The sequence below is a fragment of the Stenella coeruleoalba genome (genome assembly GCF_951394435.1).
Source record: "Stenella coeruleoalba genome assembly, chromosome: 10".
Classification (NCBI taxonomy): Eukaryota; Metazoa; Chordata; class Mammalia; order Artiodactyla; family Delphinidae; genus Stenella; species Stenella coeruleoalba.
The window spans coordinates 90,190,871-90,215,425 of NC_137156.1; the positions used below are offsets into that span (position 1 = coordinate 90,190,871).

General features: G+C 38.1%; 1 protein-coding gene across 9 annotated transcripts in view; it reads right to left on the minus strand.

The window, feature by feature from the left end:
- LOC307193527 (uncharacterized protein) overlaps nucleotides 1–24,555 on the minus strand; it is a 730,787-nt gene that overhangs the window by 206,003 nt on the left and 500,229 nt on the right. The window lies entirely within an intron of this gene.

Consider the following 24,555-nt stretch of genomic DNA (forward strand, 5'->3'; position numbering starts at 1 on the left):
CAACATGTTGTAAATTCTATAATGACCATGTAATTAGCATTCCCTCTGCATTTTTTCTGATTCCCTACAGAAAGCATAGAGATGCTGATCACACTGAACATAAGACATAGGACTGCAGGAACACTGTAGGGCAAACTGAAAAGTAACTGTTCATACTGGCTCCTAGATTTACTGTTTCTGTTTAAGGAAAGATAGACTTAATTCCCTATTAGTTGTTGGAATGTTCACTTATTTTTCAAAGCTCTTTGAAATTAGAAAGGTATTTCGCTGTTCACTAAATCTTACCTGATTATTTTTTTACTGGAGGGAAAGTAGTATAAATTTGGAATCCATTAAGTAATACTTAATTTATTCTTTTATCTGTGTGTAGAATTAAATGTCACTTTTAGTTTTTATCCATATTTATCATATCTTAGAGCATTTTCTCAAATACCTTAGTTACCTTCAGATAAGCTCCTTCCTAAGGGGTACTTATTAACTCCTTCAAAATCACTGATATTATTTGGTAGCTGCCTTAAGGGCATCTCTGAAGTACCTAATGCATTTATAAGGATTGATTTAGATGAAGCATGAAGACTCATACAAAATACCAATATTGACTAATTATTCCTTGCTTTAGGATGCGGATATTTACCATGACATACCCTTGCTCCCTTCATTGCTGGAGGTATTGGCACAGAGAGTAAAATAAGTGAAATCAGAATTTGTCCCTACTTCCAATTTCCATCATCTATCATCTCAAGTGCACTTGTTTTTTGTCATATTTTGCTATGAAATTATTAATGTGGCTTTGACTGAATAAAATATGTCATTTATATCTGAAATAGAAAAATGAAATCCCAGAAGAATGATGAGTTGCTGGAAAGATAATTGGAATGAGTGGAATACCTTAATTTATCATATTAAGAAATTTATTTCTAGGCTTTCAGTCTCTATCCCTATATACTGGCTCCACAAGTCATGACATATCCACCCTTAGCATTAGAAATTATGATTTCTTTGAAAAGAATACATGTTTATCTAACTCTTGTTTTATGACTACAGGAAGAATGAAAAAGTGTGTATTGATAGAGACTGAAACTAAACCAAAAAATAGTTCAAAAACATCGTCCATGCTATATAATTAATTCTAAATGATATGTACATAGAAAATGGAGACCACGTGTGGTAGGCACATTCCCCCCAAGACTCCCATCCTTTGCTTATTTAAACAAACATTAATCTACTTACCGCTGTGGGAGGGCTTTTATAGTTAGAATTAAGATTACTGATCAGCTCATGTTAATTTAAGGAGACTATTTTAGATTATCTGGGTCCGTTCGAATCACATGGGTCCTTGAAAGCAGAAGATCAAGGCAGAATATTGAGGCAGAAGAGATGCATTGGAGAGATAAGGCAGAAAGAGAAGCATGTGAGAGATATGAAGACACCATTATCAGCTTTGAAAGGGGCCAAAAACCTGGAAATATGGGCTCTAGCAGATGAGAATGAATGACCCATCAGACAGCCAGCAATGAAATGGCAACCCTGTTCTACAATTGTGTAGCACTAATGGAACCAGACTAGCCACAATTTTCATGGACTTCAGACCTACAAAACCATAAGATAATAAATTTCAGTTGTTTTAAGCTGCTAACTGCGTGGTAATTTGTTATGATAGCAATGGGAAAATAATGCACTGTTTACCACAACTGAGATGCTTAAGCAGGCAAACCTCACATTTCTAACCTCTTTGGAGAAGTTAAACCTCTTTGCCTTACTAACACAGTTCTGCCTTTATAGTGATATATCAGGCAGTAAGCTGACTTGTGGAAAAGATAAGGATTCCAAGTAGATTCCAAATGACCATTTTTATTTCACTCTTGAGATCAAGTCTTTTCAATATTTTTAACAAATAGGCTATAGCTGGAGTGGCCTCTTCAGAATCCACATCTCATCCATCATCCCATCGTCTGTCCCCCTTGCTTACACCCTTTCAATGACTTGCTTTTGCCCTGAGGAAAATAGGACATTTTTTAAAAAGCCCTTGCCTGGTTTGGAATTTACTTGCCTCTCCAGGCTCATGTTCATTTCTCTTTGATTTCTCCACATGGCATGTTTTCTTTGTGTCTGCACCCTTTTACTTATTTGATGCCTAGAAGCTCTGTAAATGATTAATAGGATGGGCTCTGGAATCATATATGCTAAATTCAGATCCTGGCCCTTTTACCTCCTAGTTCTATGACCTCAGGCAGATCACCTAACTTCTCTGTGCCTCGATTTCCTCATCAGTATAACGGAGACAATTAAGAGTACCAAACATACTAGTCGTGTAGGCTGACATAACAAAATATCATAGACTGGGGGCCTTAAACAACAGACATTTCTTTCTCACAGTTATGGAGTCTGTCCATTGTTTTGGTTCCTGGAGAGACATCTCTTGCTGGCTTGCAGACAACCACCTTCTTGCTGGGTTCTCACGTGGTCTTTCGTGGGTTGATGTGTGGAAAGAGAGGAAGAGATGGCTCTCTCTTCTTCTTATAAGGCCAAAAATCCTATGGGATTACACACCTACTCTTACTATCTCATTTAATCTTAATTACTTCCTACAAGCCCTATCTCCAAACACAATCCGTTTGGAAGTTCAGGATTTAACATTTGAATGGGGGGGGCACAATTTAGTCAATAGCACCTACTATAGATGGTTGTCATTCACAGAATTTACTTATTTGCATCCCTTCTATTTTCTCTGAACTGTATTTTCACTAACATATTTAATGAATATTTGCGTCCATATATAAGTGTCTATGCAGAGCTCTGATCCCAGACATAGGCAGTAGGCACAAATGCAATTTGGTATTATATTTCTCATAGGACCTAGTTAACTATACCTGTAGCTGCAAACATAAACTAATATAGCTACTATTTCATTCATTAAACAGACATTTATTACATACCTACTGAATTTCGGAAATCAAGGATACTTCCATAAATGAAATATATTTGCTTTTAAAATATATTTGCTATTACTAACAGTATGTTTGATCAGATTTAGCAGGAAATGTAGTAAATTTGGCCGAATAGCCATTTATTGATAAATCAGTCCTTGGAAATATTTCAACCAGTAGAGTTGGGTGGATTTAACTGGAATTCAAGCACACCCTTACACTGGAAGCATATTTTGTTTTATTTTAACAAAATTAGTTTTATTGAGTGTTTATTATAAGCTAAACCTATTGAAGAATTATAAGAAAAATACATATAAAGCACCTTGGATTGTGCCTGGCACGTAAGTGCTTATTTTTTCAAAAAATATTGTTTGAGCCCTACAAACTGCTAGTCATTTTTCATAGAAACAGGAACATAATCAGAAACATGACAAGATTTAGTTCTAATGAAGGAAAGGGATGTTTAAGAAATAAAAAGTGCATAATTTAATATCAACCAGGATGGCTACTCTTAAGAATGAAGGATAAGAAAGAAAGCGGTGGAAACATGGCAGGGCTGAGGTACTTTTGATGGTGGGGCAGTGGTTGAGGGGTTGTGAAGGAGAAAGGGAAGATTTGGTTGAGGGAACGAGTAGCTTATCTCTTGGGGTGCAGGGATCTAAAAGAAGCTTGCTTGAAGCCAGGGGCCTTAGCATGACTCTTCCCTTTTTCTTAAAAAAAAACCTTTTCCCTCTGCAATCCATTGTAGTAAGTCTTCCTTCTCAACTGAAGGTATGTCAGAAAACTGGACTTAATCTTTTGATTCAGTATTAAGTATACCAACTGATTAATTAGTATTATAAATGTTTATGTTATTTTGTCCACCAAAAGGGACAATTAAAAAATTTTCCAGGGACTTCCCTGATGATCCAGCGGTTAAGACTCCGCACTTCGAATGCAGGGGGCACGGGTTCGATCCTTGATTGGGGAACTAAGATCCCACACGCCGCACAGCACAGCCAAAAATAAACAAATCAATAAAAGAAAATAAAATTAGGATTTTTTTTTTTTTAAAAATGGGGGACTTTCCTGGCAGCCCAGTGGTTAGGACTCTGCGCATCCAAGGCAGGGGGTGAGGGTTTGATCCCTGGTCTGGGAACTAAGATCCCACAAGCCACACACACGGCCAAAGAAAAAAAAGTTTTCCTCTGGTTGTGGTAATATCACACAAAAAACAGAATCTCAATATGTATTCTTTTTAAATTTTTTTCAATATGTATTCTTTACTTCTCTATTCTTTGGCATGAATTGCCTATTTACTGTAAAACCCTAGCTAATTTTCACAGTACAAAATTTTGCAAGTGGTGCTTTATGTGTTTAATTACATCAATTAATTATTCACATGATTTAACAGCCCATAGGCCACCAAAGAAATCATCATTTTAAAAGCTTGAAGTTGCTGACTATTTCTGAGGCAAAAGTGGAAAAGATTCAACCTGGAGAATGATTGATTTCTTAGTGATGTCTTTCTGTCATAAACCCAAGATATTTGAGAAGGACATGCTATAATTTTCCCACAGCATAGTGTACTGCCCAATACCAAAATTTTAAAAACTTGAAGATATGGTAGAATTGTGTATCAACAGTAAAACTTCACAGTGTCCTACAATTTCTATTTTAGATAAAATAACTTGGAGAGGTCCTGGCAGTCAATGGGAATTTGGAGCTATTTTATTTAGTAGTTCAGATAACAAAGAGAGAATTGTTTAAATCATAGGCACACTATATTTACGCAGGAAGGTTTTTTCTAAAAAAATTTATTGTGCTGAGCATTCTAATGAAGGCTGTCCAAATACTAAACAACATCTACAAATATGTTTCTGTTTTCTTTTCAATATTGAATGTTTACATTCTTAAAACATTCCTGATTGATGGCTTTTACTGACTTTGTTTTCTCCTTTCTCAGCTATTTCTTTACTTGTTTTGCCTTATGTATTTCTTCACATGGTGTTTTATTTATATAGTTCATTGTTGATATGGGGGAAAATGTTGCACTCTTTTTATTAACAGCTTGAATTATCAGCAGACACTGAGGCTTAGGGCCAAGCAAGGAAGCCACAGACAAGCAAATTTTTTCGAGTACCACTTTCAACCTTGAATGCAGACCTCTGGGTAATGTCACACTGGATTCTTGCTGAATATTTGCTGAGGTCTCCTTTTATGCTTGTCTCAGCATTGGTTTAAAACAAGATCAGGACCAAGTAGAGCCAAGTTGCTTTCGCAAAGGTCTTTCTTCATTTGCCCTTTCTCTCCCAGTCTTTGTATGTGTGTAAGGACTTGGTGATATAAAAATTTTGAACATGACACATGAGCTCAGCAAGCCTCGATTCAACCTATAACATCTATACACAAGCCTTCAAACCTGGTCTCCTCCAGAGTAATCTTACCAGGGAACAAGGAAACCACCACTATCCATAGCTTGTACAATTCAAGCCAGAAACCCCAGAATCATCCTTCACACCCTTCCTTTTCTCTCTCTCACTGTAAAGTTCAACAAAAAATTCTGTTGCTCTTTATTCTTAAATTCCTATATATATATATACTCACTTCACTTCATCTCCGTGGCCATTACCACTTCTTAAGACTAAGTGTTCACTATTTCTTGTCTGGAGGTGGAAGCTCTCTAACTGATTAATCCACAACACTTTTCCAACTCTTTCAATTATTCTCATGCTGCACTTATCTAAATAAATATGTAATGATGTCACATGCTTCACCCCATGAAACACTTCAGTGGATTCTGATCACATTTCATATGACCTATGAAATCCTAAATGTTTTAGCTTCTTTATACAGGCTCAACTCACCCCACACTCTCCCACCTGTTTGGTTTCTCAATTAGACCATGTCCCTCCTATTATAAGACCTTAGCATATGCTGTTCCTTCTACCTAAACAACACTCTTCCATTCAGCCATACTTTCAAGAACACACACATATACACATGCACTAAATGATTATTTTGCTAAGTTAATTCCTTCTTATTGATTCATATTCCAGATTCCAGTTCAATGGTTTCTTCCCCAGGAAACAATTTCTGACCTCTCTAACTAGATTAATTTCTCTCCTACAAAGAACTTATCATACATTTATTTCTAGGATTTATTAGGTTCTGGCCAAAAATTTCTATAAAGGTGGGTGCTATATTTCTTTATGCTCAATATCTGATCTATGGCATCTAAATTATGGTCTGACATATAACATCTACTCAGTAAATATTTACAGAAGAAATGAGTAGACTTCCTTTAGTCTACATAAAAGAATTGTAACTGAATTTCTACCTAATGTTTCTTTGGATATTTGAGGAAAAGCATCATGCTCCTTACTCTGACTTGGAGGTCCTCATTTCAAGAATAATGACCTTCATTTATTCAATCAACCTTTACGTTAAATGTTTTCTGACCCCAGAAAACCCTAATCACTCCTCCTTGAACAGGGATTTCATTCTCTAGGTAAATACAAAAAACTCTGAAAATGATGTGACCAGAAATAAACCCAATACTCTAAGTAAAAAAATTTATTTTTCTCTATACATATCACTTAACTCCCCTGTTCATTCAATTTTGTAGAGAGTAGATTAGCTAATAAAATAGCCATCATGGAAACATTGCTAATAATCATAAGACCACTACTCTAATCTGTTTTACCAGGCAACTTATTACATTATTTGACATAATTCTCAATATGTTTTAGTGTATAATACAGCACTTCTATTTTATCCATTTGACTCGATTTCAACTATAGTAAAAATAGAATTATAAATCTCATCACAGAATATCTGAATATAGAGGTCTTTTATTTTGATCTTTTTGTTTTTGAGGTGAGGAAATGGAGTCCCAAGAAACCAAAGTTATTTGCCTAAATCTCTGGCAAAGATCAAAGTTAGAACTAAAACAGCACTCCTGAGTCCAACGCCAGAATTTTTTTTTTTTTTTTTTTTTTTTTTTGCGGAACGCGGGCCTCTCACTGCCGTGGCCTCTCCTGTTGCAGAGCACAGGCTCCGGACTCGCAGGCCCAGCGGCCATGGCCCACGGGCCCAGCCGCTCCGCGGCGCGTGGGATCCTCCTGGACCGGGGCACGAACCCGCGTCCCCTGCATTGGCAGGGGGACTCTCAACCACTGCGCCACCAGGGAAGCCCCAGAATTTTTTATAAATATACCAAATTTGGTTAATGGTTAGACTAAATCTAGGGAGGGTTTTTTTTTTTAAAAAAAAAAAACCTACTCCAGGGTTTCCCTGGTGGTGCAGTGGTTCGGAGTCCGCCTGCCGATGCGGGGAGCGCGGGTTTGTGCCCCGGTCCAGGAGGATCCCACGAGCCGCGGAGCGGCAGGGCCCGTGGGCCATGGCCGCTGGGCCTGCGCATCCGGAACCTGTGCTCCATGGCAGGAGAGGCCACAGCAGTGAAAGGCCTGCGTACCACAAAAAAAAAAAAAAAAAAAAAAAAACTACTCCATTTTTCACCCTATTTTGTACCTCTTCTGTACTCACTGTCGAAGATTCTGTTTCAGTATGTCTGAGTTGGAATCTGGCTATCAGCAGGAAGGAATAAAAATTCCCTAAGTGATTCTTTTAATCTTACAATTTATGGAACTACTGTACTAAACAACTAGTATTTGATTATGCTGCTAATATAGTAGCTATTAAAATAATGATGATAAGATTAAAAAGAAGAAAGTCATTCATTAGTTATATAAAAGTGGAAATATCTCTAAAGCTTAAAAATTCTGCCTTAATTGAAAATTTAGGAAACCCATGCTTCCTTTTAAAATTAGGATCCTTCCACATTGGTACCCCTGTCAAATTCCTTTTTTGTTGTTTATTTGATTAAGAGGAGTCAAACCTCCACTTTCTATTTCCGATCTTCCCAGCCGCCAAATGTGAGAATGTATGCCACACCACCCATATGTTCATCTCCAGATGGCTAGCCTGCTTCTCTCAGCTCCTCCACCTGCCTGGGCCAAAGGCATGCTGTGCTCAGAACCCTGGGTATAACATGGAAGATGCTGGTGCCTGCTGCCATCCATACACTCACATGTCCACAGTTTCACTAGAGGACAAGAGAGGAAGGAAAGAAAGAAGGGAAGCAAAAAGAGAGCTGAGGAGGGGGCCGGGGTGACAGGAGAGAAGAAAAGGAAGAAAAGGAAATGAGCAACGATGTGAGGAAGAAAAGATTATAATTCAGTAAGAAAAGTATAGATATTTTATGATAGCCAACCATTAATTTGGTAAGTTTAAGAAAATTAAAACTTCACCCTCAAATATAAAAATGTGTCCCTTAAATACAGGCACATGAAGTCGAACACAGATTCATTCTTGATCTGACGTGAGAACTGATGCTGTATTAAACAGGCGTGGAAGCGGATGATGGTAGATGAAAAGCTGCAGGTGGTCGTCTGTTCTTTTCTGGCAAAGACACCCTGTGGATTTGTGGGAGGTGTCTCACATTCATTACTAAGCAATAACAGCCAAGATGCAAAACACATGTTGCTGATGTTTACTGGCATCATGTGTTTCTATCGAAACTCAAGCAGAAACCCTAGGATAAAGTGAAATGACCAAAGAAGTCACAAAAGGGATTTTCCCCTCTTTCTATCTTTCTTCCCTATCCTTATCTCACTGTTTCAGCAAGTACCATCTTCAAGTACCCTGCATCAGAATCACCTTGAGCAGTCCAAGAGACACACGACATAAATAATTAATCAGCCATCAAAGGTCTATCAGGCAATCTCTAAAGAGTAGCCCGTTCTTTCATTCATTAAAAAAAAATATTTATTGAGTCAATTATGGGAGTTTCCACAGTGGGAGCTACTTCAAGGAGGCAGCCCTGAGAGAGCACTGTGGTGTTCACACCATCTGGATACAGTACACGTGACTCAAGGCAGAAATGACTTAAACTCATTTCTTAAAGGGAAAAATAACAAATAACATACAAAGGAACTCCCATAAGGTTATCAGCTGATTTCTCAGCAGAAACTCTACAAGCCAGAGGGAGTGGCACGATATATTTAAAGTGATGAAAGGGAAGAACTTACAACCGAGACTACTCTATCAGCAAGGAGCTCATTCACATTTGACGGAGAAATTAAATGCTTTACAGACAAGTAAAAGCTAAGAGAATTCAGCACCACCAAACCAGTTTTACAACAAATGCTAAAGAACCTTCTGTAAGTGGGAAACCCAAGAGTAGAAAAAGACCCACAAAAACAAATACAAAACCTTTAAGAAAATGGTAATAGGAACATACATATTGATAATTACCTTAAATGTAAATGGATTAAATGCTCCAACCAAAAGACATAGAATGGCTGAATGGATACAAAAACAAGACCCATATATATGCTCTCTACCGGAGACCCACTTCAGACCAAGGGACACATACAAACTGAAAGTGAGGGGATGGAAAAACATATTCCATGCAAATGCAAATCAAACGAAAGCTGGAGTAGCAATTCTCATATCAGACAACATAGACTTTAAAATAAAGACTATTACAAGAGACAAAGAAGGACAATATACATAATGACCAAGGGATCAATCCAAGAAGAAGATAACAACAATTGTAAATATTCTTGCACCCAACATAGGAGCACCTCAATACATAAGGCAAATGCTAAAACCATAAAAGGGGAAATCAACAGTAACACAATCATAGTAGGGGACTTTAACACCCCACTTTCACCAATGGACAGATCATCCAAAAGGAAAATAAATAAGGAAACACAAGCTTTAATTATACATTAAACAAGATGGACTTAATTGATATTTACAGGCCATTCCATCCAAAAACAACAGAATACATTTTCTTCTCAAGTGCTCAAGGAATATTCTCCAGGATAGGTCACAACTTGGGTCACAAATCAAGCCTTGGTAAATTTAAGACAATTGAAATCGTATCAAGTATCTTTTCTGACCACAATGCTATGAGACTAGATATCAGTTACAGGAAAAAAAACTGTAAAAATAAGAACACGTGGCGGCTAAACAGTACACTACTAAATAACCAAGAGATCACTGAAGAAATCAAGGAGGAAAGAAAAAAATACCTAGAAACAAATGACAATAAAAACACAACGACCCAAAATCTATGGGATGCAGCAAAAGCAGTTCTAAGAGGGAAGTTTATAGCAATACAATCCTACCTCCAGAAACAAGAAATATCTCAAATAAACTACCTAACCTTACACCTAAAGCAATTAGAGAAAGAAGAACAAAAGAACACCAAAGTTAGCAGAAGGAAAGAAATCATAAAGATCAGATCAGAAATAAATGAAAAAGAAATGAAGCAAACAATAGCAAAGATCAATAAAACAAAAAGTTGGTTCTTTCAGAAGATAAACAAAATTGATAAAACACTAGCCAGACTCATCAAGAAAAAAAGGGAGAATACTCAAATCAACAGAATTAGAAATGAAAAAGGAGAAGTCACAACTGACACTACAGAAATAAAAGAATCATGACGGATTACTACAAGTAACTCTATGCCAATAAAATAGACAACCTGGAAGAAATGGACAAATTCTTAGAAAAGCACAACCTCTGAGACTGAACCAGGAAGAAATAGAAAATATAAAGAGACCAATCACAAGCACTGAGAAACTGTGATTAAAAATCTTCCAACAAACAAAAGCTCAGGACCAGATGGCTTCACAGGCAAGTTCTATCAAACTTTCAGAGAAGAGCTAACACCTATCCTTCACAAACTCTTCCGAAATATACCAGAGAGAGGAACACTCCCAAACTCATTCTGTGAGGCCACCATCACTCTGATACCAAAACCAGACAAACATGTCACAAAAAAAGAAAAGTACAGGCCAATATCACTGATGAACATAGATGCAAAAATCCTCAACAAAATGCTAGCAAACAGAATTCAACAGCACATTAAAAGGATCCTACACCATGATCACGTGGGGTTTATCCCAGGAATGCAAGGATTCTTCAATATAAGCAAATCAATGTGATACACCATATTAACAAACTGAAGGAGAAAAACCATACGATCATCTCCATAGATGCAGAAAAAGCTTTTGACAAAATTCAACACCCATTTATGATAAAAAAAAAAATCTCCAGAAAGCAGGCATAGAGGGAACTTACCTCAACATAATAAAGGCCATATATGACAAACCCACAGCCAACATCATTCTTAATGGTGAAACACTGAAACCATTTTCTATAAGATCAGGAATAAGACAAGGATGTCCAATCTTACCACTATTATTCAACACAGTTTTGGAAGTTTTACCCATGGCAATCAGAGAAGAAAAAAAAATAAAAGGAATCCAAATTGGAAAAGAAGTACAACTGTCACTGTTTGCAGATGACATGATACTATACATAGAGAATCCTAAATATGCTACCAGAAAACTACTAGAGCTAATCAATAAATTTGGTAAAGTAGCAGGATACAAAACTAATGCACAGAAATCTCTTGCATTCCTACACACTAAAGATGAAACATCTGGAGGTGAAGTTAAGAAAACACTCCCATTTACCACTGCAACAAAAAGAATAAAATGCCTAGGAATAAACCTACCTAAGGAGACAAAAGACCTATATTCAGAAAACTATAAGACACTGATGAAAGAAATTAAAGATGATACAAACAGATGGAGAGATATACCATGTTCTTGAATTGGAAGAATCAACATTGTGATAATGACTCTACTACCCAAAGCAATCTACAGATTCCATGCAATCCCTATCAAAGTACCACAGGCATTTTTCACAGAACTAGAACAGAAAGTTTCACAATTTGTATGGAAACACAAAAGACCCCCAATAGCCAAAGCAAACTGTTTCTCTTTTTAATTAAGTAATTTATTTACTTTTTAAAATTTTTCATTTATTTTTTTACCACCTTTATTGGAGTATAATTGGATTATAATGGTGTGTTAGTTTCTGCATTATAACAAAGTGAATCAGCTATACATATACATATATGCGATATCTCTTCCCTCTTGCGTCTCCCTCCCTCCCACACTCCCTATCCCACTCCTCTAGTGGGTCACAAAGCACCGAGCTGATCTCCCTGCGCTGTGCAGCTGCTTCCCACTAGCTATCTATTTTACATTTGGTAGTGTATATATGTCAATGCTACTCTCTCACTTTGTCCCAGCTTACCCTTCCTCTCCCCGTGTCCTCAGGTCCATTCTCTAGTTCTGCATCGTTATTCCTGTCCTGCCCCTAGATTCATAAGAACATTTTTTCTATTTTTTTTTTTAGATTCCATATATACATGTTAGCATATGGTATTTGTTTTTCTCTTTCTGACTTACTTCACTCTGTATGACAGACTCTAGGTCTATCTACTTTACTACATATAACTCAATTTCCTTTGTTCTAATGGCTGAATAATATTCCATAATATATATGTGCCACATCTTCTTTATCCATTCATCTGTTGATGGACACTTAGGTTGTTTCCATGTCTTGACTATTGTAAATAGAGCTGCAATGAACATTGTGGTACATGACTCTTTTTGAATTATGGTTTTCTCAGGGTATATGCCCAGGAGTGGGATTGCGGGGTCGTATGGTAGTTCTATTTTTAGTTTTTTAAGGAACCTCCATACTGTTCTCCATAGTGGCTGTAACAGTTTACATTCCCACCAACAGTGCAAGAGGGTTCCTTTTTCTCCACACCCTCTGCAGCATTTATTGTTTGTAGATTTTTTGATGATAGCCATTCTGACTGGTGTGAGATGATATCTCATTGTAGTTTTGATTTGCATTTCTCTAATGATTAATGATGTTGAGCATTCTCTCATGAGTTTGTTGGCAATCTGTATATCTTCTGTCAAAGCAGTCTTGAGAAAGAAAAATGGAGCTGGAGGAAACAGGCTCCCTGACTTCAGACTATACTACAAACCTACAGTAATCAAGACAGTCTGGCACTGGCACAAAAACAGAAATATAGATCAATGGAACAGGACAAAAAGCCCAGAGATAGACCCATGCACATATGGTCACCTTATCTTTAACAAAGGAGGCAAGAATATACAATGGAGAAAAGATACCCTCTTCAATAAGTGGTGCTGGGAAAACTGGGCAGCTATATGTAAAAGAATGAAATTAAAACACTCCCTAGCACTGTACACAAAAATATCCTCAAAATGGATTAAAGACCTCAAAATGGATTAAAGAAAGAAGACGAAAAGACAACCTGCAGAATGGGAGAAAATATTTGCAAATGAAGTAACTGACCAAAGATTTATCTCCAAAATATACAAGCAGCTCATGCAGCTGAATATCAAAAAAACAAACAACCCAATCCAAAAATGGGCAGAAGATCTAAATAGACATTTCTTCAACAAAGATATACAGATTGCCAACAAACACACGAAAGGATGCTCAACATTGCTAATCATTAGAGAAATGAAAATCAAAACTACAATGAGGTATCACTTCACACCAGTCAGAATGGCCATCATCAAAAAATGTACAAACAATAAATGCTTGAGAGGGTGTGGAGAAAAGGGAACACTCTTGCACTGTTGGTGGGAATGTAAACTGATACAGCCACTATGGAGAACAGTATGGAGGTTACTTAAAAAACTAAAAATAGAACTACTATACGACCCAGCATTCCCACTACTGGGCATATACCCTGAGAGAACCATAATGCAAAAAGAGTCATGTATCACAATGTTCATTGCAGCTCTATTTATAATAGTCAGGACATGGGAACACCCTAAGTGTCCATCGACAGATGAATGGATAAAGAAGATATGGCACATATATACAATGGAATATTATTCAGCCATAAAAGCAAACGAAATTGAGTTATTTGTAGTGAAGTAGATGGACCTAGAGTCTGTCATACAGAGTGAAGTAAGTCAGAAAGAGAACAAATACCATATGCTAACACGTATATATGGAATCTAAAAAAAAAATAGAAAAAATGTTCTTATGAATTTAGGAGCAGTACAGGAATAACGATGCAGAACTAGAGAATGGACCTGAGGACACGGGGAGGGGGAAGGGTAAGCTGGGACGAAGTGAGAGAGTAGCATTGACATATATACACTACCAAATGTAAAATAGATAGCTAGTGGGAAGCAGCTGTATCACAAGGGGAGATCAGCTCAGTGTTTTGTGATCACCTAGAGGGGTGTGAGGGGAGCGGGGGAGGTAGATGAGAGAGGGAGGGGATATGGGTATACGTATAGCTGATTCACTTTGTGATACAGCAGAAACTAACACAACATTGTAAAGCAATTATATCCAATAAACATGTTAAAGAAAAAAAGAGTCTATTATGGGTCCTATGCTAAGTTCAGCACTTGGGATAGATAATTGTGGAGTAAAACATAGTTTTGGATGTAAAAAACATGGCAAGTAGAAAGACAGTGTGTTCACCTCCTTTCACAGGCACACCCAAATCACAACTGTTTGCAGAATAACCACTGATGGAAAAGACCAGAACCTAACAGAAGAGATCTTCTACAACTAAAGTTATAAATAAGAAACCACAATGAGACATGTAGGATGGGCGGACTCGTGATATAGTCAAGTCCCATATCCCCGAGTAGGCAACCCACAAACTGAGAGTAATTACATTGTAAACATTCTCCTACAGGAGTGAGAGGTCTGAGCCACACGCCGGACTCCCCCGCCTGGGGGTCCTGAACCAGAAGACAAGCCCCCAGAGCATTCAGCTCTGAAGGACAGCTGGACTTAATTTTGTGAGTCCCAAAGGATGGGAGAAATAGACTTCACTCTTAAAGGGCACACACAAAATTTCACACCCTCTGGAGCCCAGGGCAAAAGGAGTAATTTGATAGGAGGCTTGGCTAGACCTACCTGCTGGTCTTAGAATTTCCTGAAGGAACAGGGGTCGGTGCCAGGGCTCCTCTTGCAGATGTGGACCCCGGCAGCAGACGTTCTTGGAATTTCCTTTTACTTGGTGCAGGTGCTATGGATTCCTCCCTCTACCTCCTTAGCACCGAGACCTGGCCCCACCCAACAGCCTGCAGGTGCCAGTGCTGGGACGCCTCACGCCAAGCAAGTAACTGGATGGGGACACAGCCCCACCCATCAGCAGACAGGCTGCCTTAAGTCCTCCTGTGCACACAGCCTCCTCTAGACACAGCCCTGCCCACCAGAGGGCCCAGGACCCAGCTCTACCCACCAATGGGCAGGCAACAGTCCCAGAATCCCCTAGGCCCTGTCACTGCCTTCCAGGGAGTCTACTCTAGCCTCTGGATCAGGCTCAACCACCAGGGGGCAGACATCACGTTCAGGAAAACCACAGTCCTGACTCGGGCTCACAGCAGGCCAGATACTGTCCTGAGACCAGCTGGACTGGGGCCCTGCCCACGAGCAGGCCAACACAAGCTTCGGGACACACTGGACCCTGCGCAACCCCCCTGCCCCGCCCACCCAGAAACTTGACACCAGCTCTGGGATCCCGGGGCCCTGCAACCAGACTCCAGGATCCAGCTTTGCCTGCTAGTAGTCTGACACTAACCCTAAGACCTGGCTTCACCCACAGGTGGGCGGGCAACAGCCCCAGACTTTTCTGGACCCTGAGTCTACCCACCAATGAGCCAGAACTAGCCTGGATGGGTTGGTCGGGGCCTGTGGTTCCCCAAGTCAGTGGTTTCATGACCCAGTCCCACCAACCAGCAGGTGGCAGCCTCTGCACAAGGCAGGGCCTGGCAACCAGCTGGACGAAGCCTACCAGACACCCACATAGTCAGCCTTCCACAGAAAGAGGACTCGCAAAGCCCTCATGGGGGAACCCCTAGAGCATAGAGCTCGGGTGACGTGACGAGAGGGGAGTGCACTGCTGGGACGCATAGGATGTCTCCTACAGAAGGTCACTTCTCCAGCTTTGGGAAACGTAACCAACCTACCACATATATAAAAATAAAAACAGCAACTTAGGGAAAATGAGATGCATAGAGCAAGAAGTTAGAAGGTTTTAACAAAGAGAAAGTATAAAGAACAACCGGAGATGAAGAATATACTAAATGAAATGAAAAATACTAGAGGGAATCAACAGTAGACTAAATGGTACAGAGGAATGGAAGACAGAGTAGTGGAAATCACTGATGGTGAACAGAAAAAAAAAAAGATAAAAGAATGAAAAGAAAACAGGACAGTTTAAGAGACCTCTGGGACAACATCAAGCACACTAATATTTGCATTATAAGGGTCCCAGAAGGAGAAGAGAGAGAGAAAGGGGCTGAGAACATATTTGAAGATTTAATAGTTAAAAACTTCCCTAACCTGAGAAAGGAAACAGTCATCCAAGTCCAGCTATCCCAGAGAGTCCCATATAGGATACAGCCAAAGAGGAACACACCAAGACACACTGTAATTAAAATGGAAAAAATTATAGATAAGGAGAGAATATTAAAAGCAGCAAGGGAAAGGCAACAAATAACATACAAAGAAACTCCCATAAGGTCACCTCTGGCTTTTCAGGAGAAATTCTGCAGGCCAGAAGGAAGTGGCACAATATGTTTAAAGTGATGAAAGGGAAAAACCTACAACCAAGAATACTCTACCCAGCAAGGCTTTGTTCATATTTCGTGGAGAGATCAAAGTTTTACAGACAAGCAAAAGCTAAAAGAATTCAGAACTACCAAACCAGCTTTAAAAGAAATGTTAAAGGATTCTCTAAGCAAAAAGAAAAGGCCACAACTAGATATGTGAAAATTACAAAATGAAAAGGCTCATCAGTACAGGCCAACACACAGCAAAGTTATACCCCATCTTATTGCACTTCACAGATGCTGCATGTTTTACAAATTGAAGCTTTGTGGCAACCCTGCATACAGCAAGTCTATTGGCATCATTTTTCCAACAACATTTGCTCACTTTGTGTCTCTGTGTCAATAACAACAACAACTACAACATAATTCTGGCTTTTTTTTTTAACTGAACTAGTATTTATTGCACAGCTACTGTGTACAAAGTTGTTTTAAGCTCTAAGTTGTAAAAAACACGCAAAGATCCCTATTTGTATGGAACTTACATTCTTGTTATGGAGAATCATAAGAAAAAATAAATAAGTAATCTGTACATTATATAAAAAGACAAAATGTGCTAGAAAGGAAATAAAGCAGAGAAGGGAGTGTCAGGACCTGGAGGTATTCAATTTTTTGAAACGTGACCAATAAAGGCTTTCCTGAGATGGTTATACTTGAGGAACAACTTGAAGGCGGTGAGGGAGTGAGCCACGTAGCTCTCTGACAGATTTCTGGCAGAAGAAGTAGCCAGTGCACAGGCCTCAGTTTGGAGGATGCCTGGTGGTTCAATGGTAAATTGAGCAAGAGAGATACCGGTAGCAGATGAGACCAGAGAGTGATAGGGAACCAGAGTTTTTGGGTTCTTAGAAGCCATTGTAAAGGCTTTGTCTTAATACCCCAAAGCCTCCCTTTCTCAATCAGAGTAAAAGCCAAATTCTGTTATATAGAGAAGAACCTGAAATGGAGTAAAGAGGAAGAAGGGAAACCAGTTAGAAGACAACTGCAATAATCCAAGTGAGATGTGATAAAGGACTGGACCAGGACAGCAATGATGGAGCTGGGGAGATGTGGGTGCATTCTACATAGTTTGAAGATACAGCTGATGGGATTGGCTTATCAATAGGACCTGGAATAAGAGAGCAAGAGATAAATCAGGGTTAACTCAAAATGATTTGGCCTGAATAGCTGGACAAATAGATGTACGTTTAATTGAGATGGGAGAGAGTATGGATGGAGAAGGCTTTGGAGGAGAGAGGAGAGTGGAAACAGATCAGGAGTTTTGTTTGAACATGTTGCTTTTCAGTTCCCAGTGAAGATATCCATTAGGCTATAGTTGGAAGTACAAGTCTGGGCTGTTGTCATCATAGATATTATTTAAACAAATTAGATTGCATGAGATCCCAAAGGGACTGAGTGATGTATCAAGAAATGGAGAGATATAATGACTGTGCAGTGGGACACACTGATGTTAAGAGATTAAGGAGCTGATATGGATTCATCAAAGGGGGTTGAGAAGGAGGAGCCAGTGAATAATAAGAAATTATGTGGTGTTTCCTGGAAGTTTCTAAGTTTAAAATTTATTTCAGGGATGAGAGAGTCATAAATAAGTTAAGATATTAGTTAAGTAAAAATGCAGTTAGTCATACTATTAATAAAAGGAATAAAAGATTATTAATAAAAATAATAAAGTCAGATATTATTAATAATTATACAAATGAATGTAAAATATAAAACTGAGATAAATGCTACAGAAGAAAAGACACTCTTTCCGAACAATAAATAATAAAAAATAAGGATACGGGAGACATGGGGTTGGGAATGCTTCTCTAAGGAAGTGATCTTCAGATGAAAGATTTGTACAGTTTAACACTGATGGTGAAATGAGGAGGGTTTGGAAGTGTTACAGCCAGAGTGGCTGACCTTTGCAATGGCCCAAGAAAAGAGTATAATCGAGTAGAAAGAATGGTGTGGCTTGAAGCCCACATGCGCACACACATACACACACACAAGACATCAATGTGGCAACGTAGGTACGGAATCATGTATGTTTAGGAGGAGCTTTCTTGAGATGCACTCAAGAAATGAGTTAATAGGAATTAATTAATCTCAAAAAGAAATAGAGAGAGAGGTAATTCCAAGGATGGTTTTAGTGACTTTTTCATATCAGAGCTCCAGATAACTTCTATATGACTCTCTTAATCTTCTGCTCATAGTCACAAAATGGCTGCTGCAGCTCATAGCATATAACTTCTAAAAAAATATTTAAGGCAGGACAGAAGAGGCAGGGACTTTCTTCTCATACAACTCTTCCTTTCTACCCGTTAATAAAATACTTCTCAGAGGCCTTCAAACAAGTTCACTTTACTGTAATTGGGCAGAACTGGGATAAATGGCCATTCCTAGTTGCAATGGGAACTGGGAATACAACTTTCTGTTGATTTTATATTCAATTTTGAAGGCTGGTAATGCTGGTAAATGTTTAACAAATGGCTTTCTGAAGGGAGGGCACATGTTTATACATATATAAGTGTATCATAAATTTCATTGATATAAAGGATGTATAGTACACTATTTACAAATAATTGATAATAATCTATACAGTATTCTTTACTGTAAATTCCATATACCTAATTGATACACACAAAATGTGTCCACTGACTTTTTCGAAACATTATATCTGTAGCCAAACTGTGGTTGCAGCTCCTGAGAGTAGTTCACCTTGAATGTTAATTGCTAATTTCATTTTAGTTAAAGAATGATGCGAAAGTGAAACCACACAGATGATGTATGTCAGAACGTAGTGGCAGGGCAGGGATAAAGACACAGACATAGAGAATGGACTTGAGGACGGTGGGTGGGAGGAAGCTGGGGCGAAGTGAGAGTAGCATCGACATATACACACTACCAAATGTAAAATAGTTAGCTAGTGGGAAGCTGCTGCATAGCACAGGGAGATCAGCTCGGTGCTTTGCGACGACCTAGAGGAGTGGGATAGGGAGGGTGGGAGGGAGGCTCAAGAGGGAGGGGATATGGGAATATATGTATGCATATGGCTGATTCACTTTGTTGTACAACAGAAACTAACACAGCATTGTGAAGCAATTATACTCTAATAAAGATGTATTAAAAAAAAAGTTCACCTGTTTATCAATGATGTGAGGACATCTTTGCTGAATCTTTGAATATCAGCAAGATTTCTGCAATGTTTTACAGTTTTCACAGTAATAATTGCTATTGACCTGACATTTTAAAATTTAATTTACATTATTAACATTTTTCCATCACTCTCTTAGGTCTAGACAATCAAAAAACTTATTAATTCTTGATTTACAGCATTTGCCTATTTCCTTGGGGTAAATACTCCCAGCTTAGCTAAGTTCATGCTACCAACATGGCATCCTCCATATGGGACCAAGAAGCGATGTGCAGTAGTAAGTAGCATACCACTATATATAATTTCCACTATACGGATGCAATAAATGTAGAAAAAACACAGGAGCAAAGATAATAGTACAAGGTAGTAAGATACTTGGAAATGATGAGTTTTGACCTTTTATTCCCTTGTTTTTAATGTAATTAATTGTGAGTTTATGTAACTTGGTTTTTAACAATGTCTATGTTTAAAACATGGTTTGCAAAACTCCTGGAAACTGAGCAATTGGCTCTCACAGACCTCTTTGGATCAGGTCCACCAGCAAGGCATAATATCAGCAAGGAAGGAGAAAAGGGATGGCTGTTGGGTTTATAGACTTTAAATATTTTAATTCAGTAACATACAACAGCAAGAATTTTTTCCTCTCCCAATTGTGTATAATAATTAGAGATCTGTTAATTACATGGGCCCCATGGTATTTCTGGATTCATGAAGGAAAAAGGCATCTTTGAATCTTTTTTCTTTTTCTCACCAACTTTTGCCACCTCTTCCTTACTTCCCTCTCTAGCTTCTAATATTCCTATATCAAGAGCAAAAACAATATTGATTTCCATCACAGACAAAATGTCCAATGAAAGGTAAAATAAAACTGCAGTGAATTGAATATTCTCTATTTAATGCCTGACTGATTTTAAGGCTTCCAGATAATGAATGGTATAAAAGAATTTAAAGCTGTCCTGAAAGGAGATAATTCAGTTCAAGCCCCTCATTCTATAGATGTGAAAATGGAGACACATCATGTTCAAATGTCCAGCCTAAAGTTACCAAGCTAGGTGGTGGCAGAGAAAAGATGAGAACTTTAGCCTCCTGATCGTAAAGGGCATACCTTTTACACTGCTCTACACCAAACCTTAATTTCTGGGCCATCTTTGTCAGGAGAACTGTTAGCATATTATTTGGGTGTAAAAAGAAAGGACTGTCCCATCAATCAGATTTCCATGCCCAGCCTGTTAAACCCACCACTGGCACAATTACAGCGAAGTGCTGCTCCAGCTCCAGTGCTGGAAATAAACTGAGGTCTCATAGCAGCCATTATAGTCTAATTATATTTGACAGCTAACCTGACAGGTTTTGTTTATTTGTTTTTTTTATTCTTTCAGTGCCTATGGCTTGAAAAAATGAATCACACTGTCAAAACCATCTTAGCCTTCAGGAGTTCTCTCTTTGCTTCATTGAAAAGCTTACAAAAGCATCTATTTTCAGCATGCCTGGTGAAAATAATAAAGGAAATAATTTTACTGAGAAGTCTGTTTAGAAATGCATGACTCATGTGATACCCAGTGATGGTCAGCTGCCACTGGTGCCCTGTGGTACCCTGAATAAGGGCATGAGAATCAGGAGTATCATACAAGAAATCACATATGACGTCTTTCGTGAACAATGTGAGGTAGGGTATTATTTTTTTAATTGAACTATAGTTAATTTACAATGTGTGTTTATTATTTTTAATCCTCCAAGGATGAGGCAACAAATATGTCTAGAAAACGTGGGCAAAGTAGCACATAAAATTGAATGAGGTTCATAATGTCATTATTACTAGTAGATGACTAACAGATTACATTTGACTCTACCTTAATTTGTTTTTCCCCAGATCACTTCCCTCGTAGAAATATCAACAGTATATACTCAGATTTGATGTAATAAATAGAAATTGATCATTTTAGAACAGAGTCCCTAGCGAAAAATCTCTGGTTTCTTTCCGATCTCATCCTAATTTTACCAGTGCTTTGGCTGAGGCCATTGACATCCTGAGTGGCTCAAAGCAAAATAATAAAAAAAAACACTTTGACTAGTAGTGTTGAGATCCAATTCCACACCAATATGTTGAAATAATAATTTGATCCTAATAAAATGAAGTATAGTAAGGATCAACATATTTGAATTAAGAAAGAAAAAAAATCAAAGCAAAAGAAAAGAAAAAAAAGCCAAAAAGGAGAAGATAGACTCAAACAGCGATAGCAGTCTGTGCAAGAAAAGGTTGTAGTTGGCTGCAAACGCGTCATGAGGCAATGTTGTAACAAGACTGTAAAGAGCACGTGTGTGTGCATATTGAATCTTCCCTTCCTCTGAGAAGTACAAATGCAAGCTCATACTAGCTCCTCTCCAGCCCAGACTTGAGAGATCATACCTGGAGTGCAATCACCTTCAGTAATACTTGTTTTCATTTCCCATGGCTTTGTATAAGTTAAGGTTCACTTGTGTACCACTGGAACTCAATTTTGAGGGTTTGGGCACCATTGCATTTGCTCATTCATCATGTGCTTATAGAGTTCCCTCTTCTAAGTTATGCTTCTAACTCCCTGTTCTAATGTGACTGTTGACAATTTGTTACGTTGCTGTTTTTGCCAATGTGAGAAGTGGAGAAATATATTTTATACCTCCATTTTATACACTTTTGTATACAGAGTGATTTCAAGAACTGAAGCTTTCTAGCTTAATGAGAGTAGACTGCACTATGTTTAGCTGTAGGCAGGACACAAGAGGAAGAAACACAAAGGGGAAGAAACACAAAAGGGGAAGAAACACAAAAGGGAAGAAACACAAAAGGGGAAGAAACACAAAAGGGGAAGAAACACAAATATATGGACGGTTTTATAAATGGGAGTAATTTATCAGATAGAAGCTTCCAATAAGTAAGTTATAATATTTCTTTTAACTCAGAGAGTCTATGATTCAGTGTTGAATCATTGCTTTCTTCACCATTTATATCTAAAATCGCCTGACTGTACATAATTTTACTCAAGATGATGGAGACCTCCATAAACTTCATTTAGGTTTCTATTAATTTGTAATCTCTCTCTCTCTCTTTTTTTTGGCAAGTGGCATGTGGGATCTTAGTTCCCTGACCAGGGATCAGAGTCTGCTCCCTCTGCAGTAGAAGCACGGAGTCTTAACCACTGGACTGCCAGGGAAGTCCCTGTAATCTCTCATTTAAAACACAGCAATGACTGAAAAGTTTTGCTCAAGTACTATTCCTTTCACTTGTTAGCATTAATCACTCAACCTGGAAGAATGAGTAGTGGCTATTTACAAATGTATACCTACTCTTTGATTTTAATTTTCCTACCTAGGTTTTCATACATTTAATTAGCTTACAGATAATTCACTTATTAGATCATAAAATTTATGTGTGGATTTAATATTGCATAGTCTGTACATAGGGCTGTTTAATAATGGAGAATTCTGTTTAATCAACATGTTGAATGTGAAGCCAATTCATAATTTGAAATGTCGACAACAAAGTCCATCATCCATCCTGACTTAATCAGTCATATTTTATTAAGAGCTACTCAAAAGCAGGTGAGAATATCCGCAAAAGGATCAGTTCATAATATTTAAGTTAGCATTCTACAACCAACACTAACCATAGTGTTCTGATATTAATTATACAGAAGTATGCCATTTTCTAAAGGAGTACCACAACTCCTTAAAAATTAACACTAAGATTAGTCATTAGAAATGTAAAATCAAATGGAAGTGTGTATGAAATCCATCCTTCTTTATGAGGATGTCAAAATGATAGGAGAAAACCCCCTAAAAGATAGACATTGCGTCATTGATCTCCAAATAAAATATCTCAGATTGTAAGTCCCTTAGGACACTCCATTATTTTGAGGTGAAGCGATTAAATGTTCTCTTTTATTTTCCAAGTTGCACTGACTGCCAAAGAAAACTTCTGAAGGTCCCCTTCAAGCCAAAATATGCTTCTTGTGTTAAATCATTCTTTCAACCACCACTATGTCTATTTTACCCATTATATAGGGTTCATATTTGATTGATAAGTAGGGGAATGATGTCAGCATTATACAAAATTTTATTGGTTCACATGTGATTTTTCTCAAGCAAAATGAGCCAGACAAAAGTAAACAGATCACACCCTATAGCAGAAAAGAAAAAAGCCATCATCTCAGCTACTGCCCTGGCAGTGAGAACCCTTCTAGATCATTCCAACTGAATGCAAGCAGACAGGGCTTCCTCCCTAGACAGGCTTACCATCAGCTTTATTCAACCAGCACAAGTTGTGCTTCCTTCCAAGTCCACGTTATCAGCCTCACTGACTGAGATCTCCGTTTCCATGTGCTTTGTTTCAGTACTTATCACAACTCCTTACTTAAAGTTTTTGGACATTATTAAAATATTCTATGGCACCATTCAGCTACACTAAGCTGTCTGCCTAGTTAACTCCACAGGCAATTGTTATTTTTTTTCTGTTTGTGCTTTGGTTAAAAAAAATATTTACTTAAAATTGGCTTTGTCATCCCCTGCTACTATGCAGAACATGAGGTCTTTTGGTAACATGTGTCATTATAGACAAATATTCTACTATAATAGGCACAGGAGATCTAGAATTGAATAATACACAGTCTATGGCATCATACGGCCCAGAGTTTAGGGAGAAGGGCATGCAAATTATGAGTTTTAACACAATGTGATAAGTGCTATTGTTATCCTAGTTAATTTGTGCTTTCAGAGGTTAAAAGGGCCAAATATGATGGGATTTACTACTTTCTAAATGGCGTATTCCATGATAAAAAAGTTAGGTGATTTTCAGAAATTTGCTATATTGAACTAGAATTCTTATTCATTTACTCAATCAGCAAGCATTAATGGATAGCTTCTGTGAGTCAGAAACTTTTCTGGACAACTGGAGTTGAAGCGGTGAGCGAAACTGGAC